At 54.5% G+C, this 14,490-nt stretch overlaps 1 protein-coding gene and 1 long non-coding RNA gene across 26 annotated transcripts in view; one reads left to right on the top strand and one right to left on the bottom strand.

Moving 5' to 3' along the window:
* The window catches only part of JAKMIP3 (Janus kinase and microtubule interacting protein 3), a 111,990-nt gene extending 103,860 nt beyond the window's left edge, over positions 1–8,130 (bottom strand). For all 25 annotated transcript variants that reach the window (XM_053207964.1, XM_053207970.1, XM_053207971.1 and 22 more), the window contains exon 1: positions 8,002–8,130. The gene's annotated coding sequence lies outside the window, so the exon portion shown is untranslated. The remainder of the gene's footprint in view (positions 1–8,001) is intronic.
* LOC128312735 (uncharacterized) lies at positions 7,908–11,160 on the top strand. Its single transcript, XR_008292423.1, has 2 exons — positions 7,908–9,124; positions 10,793–11,160. It is a non-coding gene; the product is annotated as an uncharacterized LOC128312735 (long non-coding RNA).
* Positions 11,161–14,490: the final 3,330 nt, after the last annotated feature.

Here is a 14,490-nt window from a genome sequence, read left to right as displayed (position 1 = left end):
GCCACCTCCCGTGTGGGCACCACGGAGGCCGGCCGGTGGCAGGGAGGGGCTGGCAGGCCCTGCACCTGACCCGAGCCTGACCCTGACTCCGACCCCGACCCCAACCCCGAGCAGGGTGGCCCCAGTGACCGAGAGAAAGCCAGCTGAGCTCCTGAAAGTGATGAACTCACTGAACAGAGGCCAGTGTGGCACGAAAGACACACGTGGTCTAAGAGGTCAGCCTTCCAAACACAGAGCTTCTGGGTAGAAAAAGGCAAAAAGAGAAACTCTTAATCAAGCAGAGAAGGAGAAAAGAAGAAAAAAGGGCCAAGACCCTCTCCTCAAAACAACCCCCTGAAGCGTGGGGACTTCGCCAGGCTGGCGGGAAAGGGGGCCGTTAGGTTAGGGATCTTGTAAAATCCCCCAAACACCCGATGTCATAAACACAAATACAAGTCAAGTCCGCAGATGCCCCGTGCAGAAAATCAGGAACGAAATTTTACACAAGAGTTGATGCAAAGTCTCTCTTGTTCAAAAGCAGCCACGAAGCAGAAGAAACCTGTAAAGCCACACAGAATTATGCCCTGGAGGGCACGGACAGCCACCCTGAGTTAGAAATCCAAACACTAAAATGGATCAGAAATGAGGATAAGTGAAAACTTGACTTAACTCAGAAGAAAATACAAGAAAGACCCGAATTATCTCAGCAATGAGCGCTCATGAAGCATTCGGGGCCCATAAGAGCAGGGACCGCGGTGCTGGGCTGGGGTCATGCTCTTGGGACAGGGATGTGCTCGTGGGACAGGGACATGCTCCTGGGCCGCGGTTGTACTCCTGGGCTGGGGACATGCTCTCTGGATGGGGACGTGCTCGCGGGATGGGGTTATGCTCTTGGGACAGGGACGTGCTCCTGGGCCGCGGCCGTGCTCCTCTGGGCCGGGGTCGTGCTCCTGGGCTGGGGTCGTGGTCTTGGAACAGAGACGTGCTCCTGGGCCAGGGTCGTGCTCCTGGGCTGCGGTCGTGCTCCTCTGGGCCGGGGTTGTGCTCCTGGGTCGGGGATGTGCTCCTGGGCTGGGGTTGTGCTCCCCTGGGCCAGGGTCGTGCTCCTGGGCTAGGGACATGCTCGCGGGATGGGGTCATGCTCCGGGATGGGGACGTGCTCACGGGACAGGGTCATGCTCCTGGGCTGGGGTCATGCTCTTGGGACAGGGATGTGCTTGTGGGACAGGGTCATGTTCTCGGGATGGGGACATGCTTGGGGGATGGGGACGTGCTCCTGGGCTGGGATCGTGCTCCGCGGGCCTCCTATTCAGAGCTATGATTCAGGGAGACCTTCCTCGCACAGAAACAAACCTGATCTGCACATTTCAAGGGGCTCACTGGGGAACCCTGAGACGCGCCCAGCAAAACATCTGGATTTCAAAACTAAGGTAAAATCCTCAAAGCCTGCAGGCAAAAAGATCAGTTACCTTCCAGAGTCAAAAGAATGAGACGGGTCAGACTTTTAAACCAACACAGAAGCAAGGAAACAATGGAAACATTAAGAAAAAAATCAATGAAAGAAACCATGAACGAAGGATTTCAGAACCAGCCAAGTCCGGAACATCCGTGGTTTCAGAAAGTAAGAAAGTGCTAAATAACAATGATAATGTAATCAAAATCTCGCGGAACAGACAAGATGGGGCGTGTGGAAGGAACACAGGTGCTCCTAGGCCACCAGCTGGAGCCGTCTGGTAAACCAGCCTGCCCTGTGGCTGCGGGACGCCGACCCGGGGGACGAAACGGTCGTCCGCGTGTCCGCACCCAAACGAAAATCATTGTGTAAAGAACGAGGAGAAGGCGCGGCTTTTCCCGAAAGGAGCGTTCCAACCAGCCACGTGAGCCGAGGCTGGAGCTCCAGGGCCCCCAGCGGCAACGGCACGGTGATGACCGTCAGGCACGGACACGCGGAGGAGGCGAGGCTAGCGAGGGGGGATTTAAGAAGCAGGGTCCACACGCCTCGAAGTATCTCCCCAGGATACCGCCCCGCCACGGCGGAGAAGCCCCGGCCCCTGGACACCCAGGCCAGACTCACCGCGAGCGGGAGACAGACACGGACAACTCGGATGCAGGACGCGGAGGAGAGGACGCCCGCGCGGCCGCGGGCTCCTTGCCAAAGACACATAACCGTGTTCCGATCATGAGAAAAACTCCGATTCTGGGTATTTTTACAACGTCGCTCCTCAGTAGCCTGCAGAAGCATCGACGTCGGAAGAGGACAGGCAAGACTGAGGACTTGTCACCAGCTGGAGGAGACCAGGCAGACGCAACACCCACACACAACGTGGGGTCTGGGGTGGGACCCCAGGGCAGAAGAGGGACGTTGGTGGGTAGGGAGGTCTGAATAAGGTCCGTACTGCGGCACCACCATCGACGTCCCGGTTTTGGTGACGCAGGATGGTTGCGGAAGACGTCAACGCTAGGGAAACAGGATGAGGGGTAAACGGGGCCGCGTGCCATTTTTGCAGTTTTCCTGTAGGTCTGGAACTAGTTTAAAATAAAGCTTTTAAGAAATAAGCACGTAAAAAGATACTTAATATCACTAATGGGAAACACGAATCGAAACTTCAACGAGACACCGTCTCACCTCTCTCTCTCTGTCTCTCTCTCTCTCTCTCTCCATATATAAATGAAAAAGAAAACCAGGTGTTGGCGAGGATGTGGAGAAGTCGAGACCCTCATGCGCTGTTGGCGGGAACGCAAACCAGTGCAGCCGCCGTGGAGAATGGTACGCAGGTTCCTTCAAGTGTAAACACAGAATTGCCACGTGGTCCGGCCATCCCACTTCTGGGTGTGCACCCGAAAGAACAGAAAGCAGGGCCTCAAAGAAATACTTGTACGCGCGGGTGCATGGCGGCGTTACCCACAATACCTAAAACCTGGAAGCAATCCAAGCATCCACCGATGGTGAACAAAATGTGGTCCACGCACACAATGGGATATTATCCAGCCTTGACCAGGAGAGAAATCCGGCCACGTGCCACAACGTGGATGAGCCATGAGGACGCTGTTCTCAGTGAAACAAGCCAGTCACAAAAGGACAAACACCGTCCGACTCCACTTACATGAGGTCCCCAGAGGAACCTAGAGGAGTCATACTCGTGGGGACTCTCACTCGAAGGGTGAGTGCAGGGGCGGGGGAGGGGGACGGGGGGTTACTATTTCATCAGACAGAGTTCAGTTCTGCAAGGTGACAAAGTTCTGGAGATGGACGGTGGTGACCCCGACAGCAAGGCGAGTGTGCTCAACGCCCCTGAACGCACCCTTGAACGTGGCTGAGATGGTCAATTTTATGTGATGTGTATTTTACCACAATTTATAAAAACGAAACAGAAGAGGGGTGCACGGGTGGCTCAGCTCATGATCTCACAGTTCATGAGTTCGAGCCCCGCGTCGGGCTCTGTGCTGACAGCTCGGAGCCTGGAGCCCGCTTTGGATTCTGGGTCTCCCTCTCTCTCTCTGCCCCTCCCCCGCTCACACTGTGTCTCTCTCTCAAAAATGAATACACTTTAAGAAAACAAAACAGAACAAACCTACGAACCTGACCTCTGTCTTCCACACATGTTGATAAGCCCCTCAGCTCTGAGGGTCCAGCTGCCCTAGCAGCCCAGCCTCACAGCAAGCGCCCCCGGCCACAGCATCCTGCCCAGCCTGCTCCTGGCCCGCGGGTCCCCACTGTACCCTCACTGGCTTCCTCCAGGCCCCAGGGCTAGCCTGCTCCTCCCCTCAGATGGCTGTGTCCTGAGCGGCCTCTTGGACCCCCAGCCAGCGGGAGGCCAGGTCACAGGCTCTGGGGGAACTGGGAAACACCTTGGTGGTTTTGGTCACAGCAGAAACAGTATGTGTTTTCACGGTGGCTTAAGGCACGTCCGTCTGGCTGCTGACCACTCCCGGAGGGCAGAGACTACGTCTGTCCCTGTTCACCGACCTCCCCAACTGAGGGCCACGGTGCCTGTCCCAGACAAGGTGACTGATTTCATGTTTTGCGGGCAGGAAAGTCTGGTGGCATCAGGCCCATGAGGCGGGGCCAGGAAGGGACAGCGCTGAGTGACGCAGGGGGTCCCGGCGGTCCCCGGGCACAGTATCCAGGCCACAGCTTCACCTCACGAGTATCCTCCTGAGTCCCCAGGTGGGCCTCTGCTGTCCAGCCCTCTCCCCAGACTGTGTGGCCGCGCTGAGCTCAGATGTGGGTGGACAGCGCAGAAGGGAAGGTCTTTGTTGCTCAAAGGGAAAAGAGACTCAGCTTGACTTTGCCTCCTGGCGTCCTTCCCTCCATTTCTTCATTCTGCCCCCAGGATCTCAGCCCAGATCTGGAGGGAAACCAGCCCAGAGGTCAGCCCAGGGCAGGTGGACAGGAGGTCTCCCTGGAGTCTGGGCTGGCCACAGGGAGAGCCCTGCCTCGAGACTTCTTCCTCACTCCCTGGGCCAGGCAAGAACATTCTACCCTCTGGGGCGTCTGGGTGAGCACCCAACTCTTGATTTCGGCTCAGGTCGTGATCCCAGGGTTGTGGGATCAAGCCCTGCTTGCTTCGAACTCTGTGCTGAGCATGGGGTTTGCTTAAGAGTCTGTCTCCCTCTCTCTCTCTCTCTGTGCCCCTCTCCCCGACTCGCTCACTCTCTTAAAAAAAAAAAAAAGAAAAAAAAGGAACCTTCTGCCTTCTGCTGGCCTCTGGCCGCTCCCCACAGCCTGAGCTCCAGAAACTGAGTGGAGAGAACCTTGGGCCTCCGGATGCTCCCATAAAGATGTGCTTTGGGGCCAAGAGAACCCAGCCCCGTTCTCCTCCTGGAACCATCTGTATCATCCCTGAACTTTCACACCAAGCAGCCCAACCCAGAAAAGCCTGGATTAGAAACCACAGACCAGCAGACTCCCTGTTTATAACACAAAAGATTCCATATAAACGGCATGTGTAACACAGTACAGACTCGAAAACAACCCCAGAAACCCGCAACACATTGATCAGCAGAGGCACAGGCACAGCCACCTTAAGAATAAACGACCAGGGGCGCCTGGGTGGCTCAGTCAGTTAAGCGTCCGACTTCGGCTCAGGTCACGATCTCACGGTCCGTGAGTTCGAACCCCACGTCCGGCTCTGTGCTGACAACTCAGAGCCTGGAGCCTGCTTCGGATTCTGTGTCTCATTCTCTGCCCCTCCCCTGTTCATGTTCTGTCTCTGTCTCAAAAATAAATAAACATTAAAAAAATTAAAAAAAAAAAAGAATAAATGGCCATAAAGCTTCCCAAGAGGAAAGGCCCTTGATAGGACCAACTACGTGAAGCTGGTGAAGCCTGTTTTTGCTAATTATCTCCAATATTGTAATGACCAATGCAAATTTCAGCTGCAGAGGAACTGTCGAACCAGAGAGGACAGAATGGGCGCTCAGCCCCCGGGTCGTTAAAGGGAAGTTAAGCCTGGTGGCAGCCCTCGCAGCCCGACATCCTTCCGCGCTCACGGATGCTGAGGGCCTGGGCTCACTTACCCGGGCAGAGCGCAGAGGGAGGGGACTCTGGGGACACAGCCTGGGCTCACCACGGAGGGGAGGGAGGAGGGCAAGGCATGGCAGGTAACCTTCAGCAGGAAGTCTGGCCGGGGACAAGGCCTCATCACTCTGCTCCGGACCATGGCACAGCACCGTCACTGACGACCCGCGGTCCAGGCCGAGCCCGGCGGGAAGCGTGGAGGAGGGGCACGGAGACCCCAGCGGGGAGCAGGGCAGAGACCGGGACACAGGTCTGGGGTGCGATCCGGGGCCCAGGGGAGGGCCCTTATATGCCAGGACTAAGAGTCACCGATCCTAACTTAGGACAAGACCCTTCCCCTCTCCGGGTCTTGGGCTCCTCACTTCTCGATGATTCTTTGCGATACTGTCATTTTGTCCTTTGCAGGTTCCTTGAGGATGTGGCCCCAGGCTGGTTCCCTCCTCTCCCAGGCCTCCTGCTGCCCATCCCTTCTCTCAAAGTCATGCCCACATACCTTGACACACAGAAATCAGAACAGAGCCTGGCATAGAGCAGGCTGTGTAACAGGTGAGGTTTTTTTCATCCTCACTATTTCGTCTTTTTTATAACAGTTTTTTGTTGCTATGCCATCGTTCACAACCTCTTAGATCTTGTATCATGAAAGCAAACTGCTCGTGCTGAAAGCCCAGATCCTGGAACGCGTTGGTCATGATGTCACCAGCCGCCCCTGGGAAAGGCAGACACCGCGCACTGGTTCCTGGGGCCTCAGGCACGTGGGACAGGGTGGCTGCAGGAACACGCCGTGGCCCTGGGCATCTGCACTGACCCCCTGCTACCAGTCCATCCCTTCACCCTCCCCCCGTGGGCCCGGTTCTCAGCGTCCACCATCAGTACTGATAATAAATGCCAGTCACGCCTGTGTAAATATTTTCAGCACACATGAAGTTCCAAAACAACAGCATGTCTGCTTGAAAATCCTATTTGGACTTGAAATCATAACTTCATCAGCCCCCAACTGACAGGCGCCGCTATAAAACCTCCTTCTTTCCAACCATAGTCTTTTTGGGAAAAAGCAGGTGTGGTTAAGGACTGCTTACTCCCTTCCCCATTAGTGGCGGGAACCCCAACCCACTGCGGCCAGTTGGTGGTGCTGTTCTGTACCCCACAGAGCAGCCGCTGCCCAGGCGGCCCCTGGATGGGGCGTGAGCACCACAGCAGGTCCCCAGTGGAGCCCGAGATCGACTGGGCTGGGCCAGGATTCTTGCTTCTGAAAGCACGTCAGTGTTCTGCTGACCTGTCCCGGAAACGCTTCGAAAGGGGGCATAGCACTCCTTGTTACTGAAGTTTACAAGAAGGTAAACAGGTCTGTGAGCCATTAATGTGGGGGGAGGGGGAGGGGGACGCTGCAGACAGCGGCCAAAGCAAGTCTTAACTCAGGGATGCAGATCGGCTTTCAGAAAGGCAGGAAAGGGGCGGGGGGCGTCCCTCTTTCTAATCCTAAACCCCGGCAGACACACCGCCTGATGCCTTCTCCCCTCCACCCACCCTAAGGCGGGGAGAGCCCTCTGCACCCCCCGAAGTGCCCACCAGCTCCCCGCTCCCTCCGTGGCACCCAAGGCAGAGAGGGTGCGTCTGATTTCCGACTGCCCTGCCAGTGGTCACCCTGGTCCCCGTGTTTGCAGACAACACGCACTCCTTCCTCTGCAGGAAGTGAAGCTGAACCAAAACCTCAGGTGCGGCAGGAAGTCGCTGCCCACAATCCTGCTTCTCCAAGAGACAAGGTCAAAGCGACGGGCCGGAGGGGTTTTCTAGGAAAGGTGTGGAGCCCGAGCCTCCCCTCCGACTCCTGACCCCAGTCGAGCCCTTCACGCTGCGGCTTCCGAGGCTTCGGATACCGTGAGCCTCCGACCGCCCTGCCGCCACCCCCGGAAACAGGAACACGTGAAAGCAAAACACTAGACACCGAGGGGGGTGGGGGCAGCTCAGTCTGCGGTGCGGAAACGCCCAAGTGGCGCGGACCCGGACGAGAGCACCTGCGCGCCGCCCACCCGGGCCGGCGTCCCTGCCGGCACAGAGGCCTGTGCACCTGCCGCCGGCTGCCGGGAGCTCCCGCGAAATGGGCGCGATTGAGACAGGTGGCCCGCGGGGTCGCCTGGAGAAGCCGAGAGGAGCCTGGCTCCAGACAGGGGCGTCCCTGCCGCGGGCCCCCCGACCAACAGAACGTCACTCTGCCACCTCCCCCCCGCCAACCCCGAACCTCCCCCGGGCCGCCCCCCCCCCACCTTACTCACCCCCCCCCGCCATCTCCGGACCCCACCCCGGGCCACTCTGGGGCCACCCGCCGGCCGCCCCGGGGGCGGGGGACAGGACGAGCGCGCGGGGCCACCGCCACCCCGCCGCGCAGGGCGCAGGGGCCCCGGGACGCACGGTGCCAGGCGCCGGCGCAGCGCAGAGGCCCGGCGGGGCGGCGGGTGGCGGGCGGCGGGCGGGGGGGGGGCTGGGGGCGGCCGGCGGCTGCTCACCGAGGCTCCCCGCGGGCGGCGGGCTCCGGGCGGCGTCCGACGGCCCGGCTCGGCCATTGCGGAGGCGCTGCGGCGGGCGGGGGGCGCGCGTCACCGCGGGCGGGCGGGCGGGTGCCCCAAACCCAGGGCCCTCCCCCGACACTCCCCGCTGCCGCCGCCGGGCGCGGCCCCGCGACACCCCAACCCCACCTCTTTTCCTCCTCTGCCATCTCAGGCTGGCGGGGAGCGGGTTTGCGTCTACGGAAAGCCGGCGACGATGCTGCCGAAAATAACCCCGGTGCTGCGCAGGGCGGAGGGGGGGCGGGCGAGGCCCGCCTCGGCCGCACCCGCACTGACCGCCACCCACCCCGTGCTGCCGGGGGCGTCCGCGCTCAGAGCCACTCACCCACACTCCTCGCCGCCGCGCAGCCCGCAGCCCGGAAGACTTGCACGTGCGTGTTTTAGCCGTTAACTCCCGGCTTCCGTCTCCAAACGCTGCCTTCCACGCCCCGGATGAGAGAGAAATGCTCTTTGGAGCCGTGCGTGGAACAATCCTCTCCGTGCTCCGGAACCAGACCCACAATTCCATCGTTAAGCCGCGGGCTCTGGGGCTGCTGGCCTCAGGGTCCCAGCACCCCCACTTCTTCAGGCTCCGGGTCTGGGGGGCCCCCCGGAAAAGTGCCCGCCTCTTAGAATTGCCGGAGGGGCTCCCCGGGCTGATAGGTGTGGCAGGGCAGGGTAAGGATTGTATGAAAACCGACTCGCGGGGCACAATGGCCCCTGGGAAGGACATTCCTTCTCCCACACCCAGACTTGGAAATCAGCAGACCCCGAAGTTCGGCGCGTGAGAGCAAATGTGTTTGCAAGCGGATGATTCCTGGTGACCCTCACAGGTGCATATGCCCCTCCTCCCTTCCTCCCAGACCCAGGCACTTTGGCCGCAGGAAACCCAGAACCGTCCGGGGATTGTTGGCTAAGAACACGTTTGCTAGCACAGAAGCTCACGTGAAGAGTTGTTCTCCCACCACCGGACACCCTGGGGCACCTTCAGCTGGCCCATTCCAACATTCTCTGCCATCCGGACGATGGACACGGAGTAGGACTTGGAAGTCCCACCGTGGCAGCCCCCGTCTGCCCTTCCTTGGTGAGTGGCTCAGTGTGAAAGAGAACGCGCTCTGTAAGTCTCCGGATGGCGCTCCTGGTGGAGACCTGGTGAGCAGGGAAGGAAAAACTACCCCAGGATGAGCCTTTACTCCAATGAGGTCCCACGGGGGCTGGCGGATCACGGGGGCGCGTGGCGTGGCTCTGGGTTGGTCTCAGCTGCTGGTCTCAGACTGAGCGGGAGGCGCGGCAGTAGCCTGGGCTGGGGATGAGCGAGGTCGTCAGGCCCGTGTGGAATCGCCATCACGCTACGACTGGGGCTCCTTCCGCGAGCGGTGTGTGCCGACAGGGGAAGCGGCTGGCTGCCACCTGCAGAACAGGTATCTCCCCGTCTGCCGGGCCTGCGTGGGGAACACGGATATTCCCACACCTGAGCCCGCTCCAAAAGGTCCATCCAGACCCCCTTGACCCCATCCTCCGAAGTGGTTCCTTCTCGGTCCCTGATCATCAGCGTAGGGGAATATGTCAGCTCACTCTCCTTCCAAGGAAAGTGGAAAACCAAACATGCTGCTTGCAGTCACCCACTGGGTGGGCTCCCCTCCACCATCACCACCCCCACCCCCCATTGGGGCCCGTTTCAGCAGTGCCCCAGCCAAGAGCGTCACCGCACACAGAATCATGTGCACAGCAGGCTCCGTTTCTCAGCCGTCAGTCAGTGGGTTTTAGGGAGCTGGTCATAAATCTAAAGATGCGTGGAGGAAAGGTGAGGGGGTCAGCTACCTGCTCAGGCAGCCTATTTACATGTTACTTGAGAACAATCTCGTCTCAGCCTGCTCAGGCGGCCACGACAAAATCCTACAGACTGGGGGGCTTTAACAACACGTGTATCCTCTTGTTGTTCTGGAGCTGGAAGTCCAAGATCTGGGTGCTGGCAGGGCCTGGTTTCTGGTCAGGCCTCTGTCCTGATGAGTGCGGGTTCAGGCTCAGTGTGCAATGATCCCCTAAAGGTCTAGTGTTTTCCTTTCCCTTGTGCACGATCTGGGGAGTGTGGCTACAGGTCCTTTTCTGAAAGGCCGGGAGGAAACTTTGTGAATACTCACGGTGTTAGCACAGGATCCTTCCCCAGGGACACCCCAACCTCTCCTTAATTAAAAGGATGTGGTGTCTGTGAACTGATTCAGGTCTGACCGTCGTGTGAGGGCGGTGACTTCTAGGATAGTGACTCAAGTCTGCTTCTGCTCACTAAATTTAGAGTTTGCTATTTTGGTCGGATGGGTGGAATAGGCCCTTAGGGGGCTTCTCATCTAAAGGCTGAGGGAGACAGGCACGATGGAGGGGATTTATCACGCGCATCCCTCCCACACACCTGCTGTTTCCCCCAGCATGGCATAAAGGCTCTCCCCTCCCCGAGGCATTAAGGCAGACATTGTCAGGGCAGGCGCCTGAATCCCGGGGAAGCCTTGGAGTGGCTGTTCCCACCACTGGTAGTGGTGCCACCATGAAATGAGCAGTCCTGGATAAGGGAACAGCATGAGTACAGTCACTATGATCACAACTTCTCTATATATTTGAATGTTTTTCAAAACAAAAGGTAAGCATGGATATGAAGATTGTATAAAGCATAACAACCGTTTACAACATAAAATTGTACCAGTTCAGAGGCAGCTGGGCAGCTCATTGGTTAAGCATCCAACTCTTGGTTTTGACTCAGGTCATGATCTCGTAGTTTGTGACATCAAGCCCCACGTCAGCTCTGCACTGACAGCGTGGAGCCTGCTTGGGATTCTCTCTTCCTCTCTCTCTGCCCCTCCCCTGTTCTCTCTCTCAAAAATAAATAAATAAACTTAAAAAAAATATTGTGCCAGTTCAGTGTCTCTAGCAGCAAATTAAAAACAAAACAAAACATAGGAGTGCCTGGGTGGCTCAGTCGGTTAAGCATCCGACTCTTGATCTCAGCTCAGGTAATGATCCCAGGGTCAATCAGGAGCCCTGCGTTGAGCCACAATGAGCGTGGGGCCTGCTTGAGATTCTCTTTCTGTGTGTGTGTCTCTCACTCTCTCTCTGTCTCAAAATAAAAATTGGAAACTCAGACAGGGTTGGAAAAACACTCATGAACAGAGAGTTCTGGTTCTAGATAAAATGGAGTGAGCACACTGCCCCCCCCCCCATTTCTGTCCTAAATGCAGCCATAAAATCTGAACAGAAAGCATGGAGTAGCTATTTAAGAATTCTGGAAGGTAAATGGTAGCAGGTAGATTGGGGGGAAAGACCAGAATTTGGAGCACCATCACCCGGTTGTGAGTTTCTGTTACTTCCCAGCCTGGATTAAATCCAGCCCCAACCTGGAAGTGGGCATGGGCTGAACAGAGAGCATTCTGAGAGACGCCTTCCAATTCTAGTTCAGGAAATAGTTAAGGGCAAAACTAAAAGGCAACTGATGCAATGGGAGAAGATATATGCAAAGAATATCGGATAAAGGGTTAATATCCAAAATCTATAAAGAACTTATCAAACTCAACACCCAAAAAATGAATAATCCAGTGAAGAAATGGGCAAAAAACATGAACAGACACTTTTCCAAAGAAGACATCCAGATGGCTAACAGAAACATTAAAAGATGCTCAACATTACTCATCCTCAGGGAAATACAAATCAAAATCACGATGAGATACCACCTCACACCTGTCATAATGGTGAAAATAACTCAGGAAACAACAGATGTTGGCAAGGGTGTGAAGAAAGAATCTTTCTGCACTGCTAGTTGGAATGCAAACTGGTGCAGCCACTCTTGAAAACAGTATGGAGTTTCCTCAAAAACTTAAAAATAGAACTACCCTACAACCCAGCAATTGCACTACTAGGTATTTATCCAAAGGATACAAAATGCTGATTCGAAATTGATTCAAAGCTGATTCGAAAAATGCCCCTTCAGATGTTTGTAATGGCATTATTGACAATAGCCAAATTATGGAAAGAGTGCAAATATCCATCAACTCAAGAATGGATAAAGAAGGGGCACCTGGGTGGCTCAGTCGGTAAAGTGGCCGACTTCAGCTCAGGTCATGATCTTGCGGTCTGTGAGTTCGAGCCCCGCGTCGGGCTCTGTGCTGGACAGCTCAGAGCCTGGAGCCTGTTTCAGATTCTGTGTCTCCCTCTCTCTCTGACCCTCCCCTGTTCATGCTTTGTCTCTCTCTGTCTCAAAAATAAATAAATGTTTAAAAAAAAAGAATGGATAAAGAAGATGTGGTTTATATATACAATGGAATATTACTTGGCAATCAAAAAGAATGAAATCTTGCCATTTACAACAATGTGGATGGAACTAGAAAGTATTATGTTAAGTGAAATAAGTCAGCAGAGAAAGACAGGTAACATATGATTTCACTCATATGTGGAATTTGAGAAACACAACAGATGAACATAGGAGAAAGGAAGGAAAAATAAGAGAAAAACAGAGAGGAGGCAAACCATAAGAGATTCTTAAATGGAACAAACAGAGTTGCTGGAGGGGAGGTGGGTGGGGGATGGGCTAGATGGGTGATGGGCGTTAAGGAGGGCACTTATTAGGATGAACACTGGGTATTATATGTGAGTGATGAATCACTGAATCCTACTCCTGAAACCATTATTCCACCATATGTTAACTAACTAGGACTTAAATGAAATTTTGAAAACTATTTTCTAGTGTAATAAATATGCAGGTATAAGCTAATAAAAAAAGAAGAAGAAGAAATAGGAAAGGGTTTCCCTAATGCTTACCAAGGGGGGAGTACATCCTCCCTCTAATTTTTTTCCTTTCTTCATTCCCTTGTGCACCAACCCCGCAAAACCCAATGGTGGTAGCAGCAACTCCAGGGGCTGCAGGGGCCTAACACCTTAGCAGGAGGGGAGCATCTTCCTCTCTAACTGGGGGACTCTGCTCCCAAAAGGTTGGGCAAATCACTGTTGCTTTCTGTCCTCCTCCTCTTCCCCCACGTGGCCCAAGATGCAGGTGCAGTAATCAGAAGTATATAACAAAGCTTTCTGGGAAAATGCCCAAAAAGAGATGCTCCAGGAAGTTGATAACTATGAGGAGACTGCAGAAAGGGGGTTACTAAGAAAAGTGATAGAAGAAAGTTGTGTGTGATCTCCTGGAAACACCCCTGGGCTGCAAAGGCACACATCCGAACCTGAGCAGCCAACCATAGACTGTGAGAGTGCACAAAGGGCCAGGCTGCTGCCCTGGTCCCGCTGGGTGGTGCACCCAAGGGACAGACCCACACAGTACTGCGCAGGTCAGATGGAACATTCAGCATGAATTCAACTGTGTTACATGCCTCGTACAATGACACTTATCAACATTCTCCATAATTGAACAAGTACCAGAGTCTCCTAACATAATATTCAATACGTACAAGATACAATCCAGAATTGCCTGGCAAACAAAGAACCATGAACATGTCAACTGGAATGTGAAGAGATGACAGTCACCAGTGCCGAAAAAACAGACATTGGGATTCGGTGACAAAGCAAGTATTACAGAAATGCTCTGGCCAGTAAGAGTAAACACTTGAGAAAGTGGAAAGCCAAGAAATAGAAAATATAAAGAAGAATGATATGGAAAATTTAGAAATAAAACATATAATAACCAAAACAAAAAGCCCACTAGAGAGACTCGGTGGTGGAACGAGGATGGCAGAGGAAAGAGGAAGTGAACTTGAAGACAGATCAATAGAAATGACCCACTTTGTATTACAGAGAGGAAAAAGGGGTTCAAAAACAAATGAACAGAGACTCAGGGACCTGTGGCACGATATTGAAACGCCTCACATTTGTGTTCTCAAACTCCTAGAAAAAGAGGAAGGTGTGGTTAAGAAAAAAATATTTGAAGGGGCGCCTGGGTGGCTCAGTCGGTTAAGCGTCCGACTTCGGCTCAGGTCATGGTCTCATGGTCCATGAGTTCGAACCCCATGTTGGGCTCTGTGCAGACAGCTCAGAGCCTGGAGCCTGCTTTGGATTCTGTGTCTCATTCTCTCTCTGCCTCTCCCCTGCTCATGCTCTGTCTCTCTCTGTCTCAAAAATTAATAAAAACATTAAAAATTTTTTTTAATAAATTAAAAAAAAAAGAAAAAAATATTTGAAGAAATAATGGCTGAAAACTTGCCCAATATGGTAACGAAGACAAAGAAAACAATCCTGAAAGCAGCCCAGGAAAAATGATACATCGTGTACAAGGAAATAATATGAATTACTGCAGAAAACATGGAGGATAGAGGATGTGGAACAGCACTGTTAAATGCTGGGAACAAAGCCTGTCAGAATTCTATGTGCACAGAAAATATCCTTCAAGAATGAAATTGCTATGGACTGAATATGTGTGTGCTCCCCAAGTCCATATGCTGAAATCTTACCACCCCGCCGCCCAGTGTG

Source organism: Acinonyx jubatus, chromosome D2 (assembly GCF_027475565.1).
Source record: "Acinonyx jubatus isolate Ajub_Pintada_27869175 chromosome D2, VMU_Ajub_asm_v1.0, whole genome shotgun sequence".
NCBI lineage: Eukaryota > Metazoa > Chordata > Mammalia > Carnivora > Felidae > Acinonyx > Acinonyx jubatus.
This window is presented reverse-complemented; position numbering and strand designations above follow the sequence as displayed.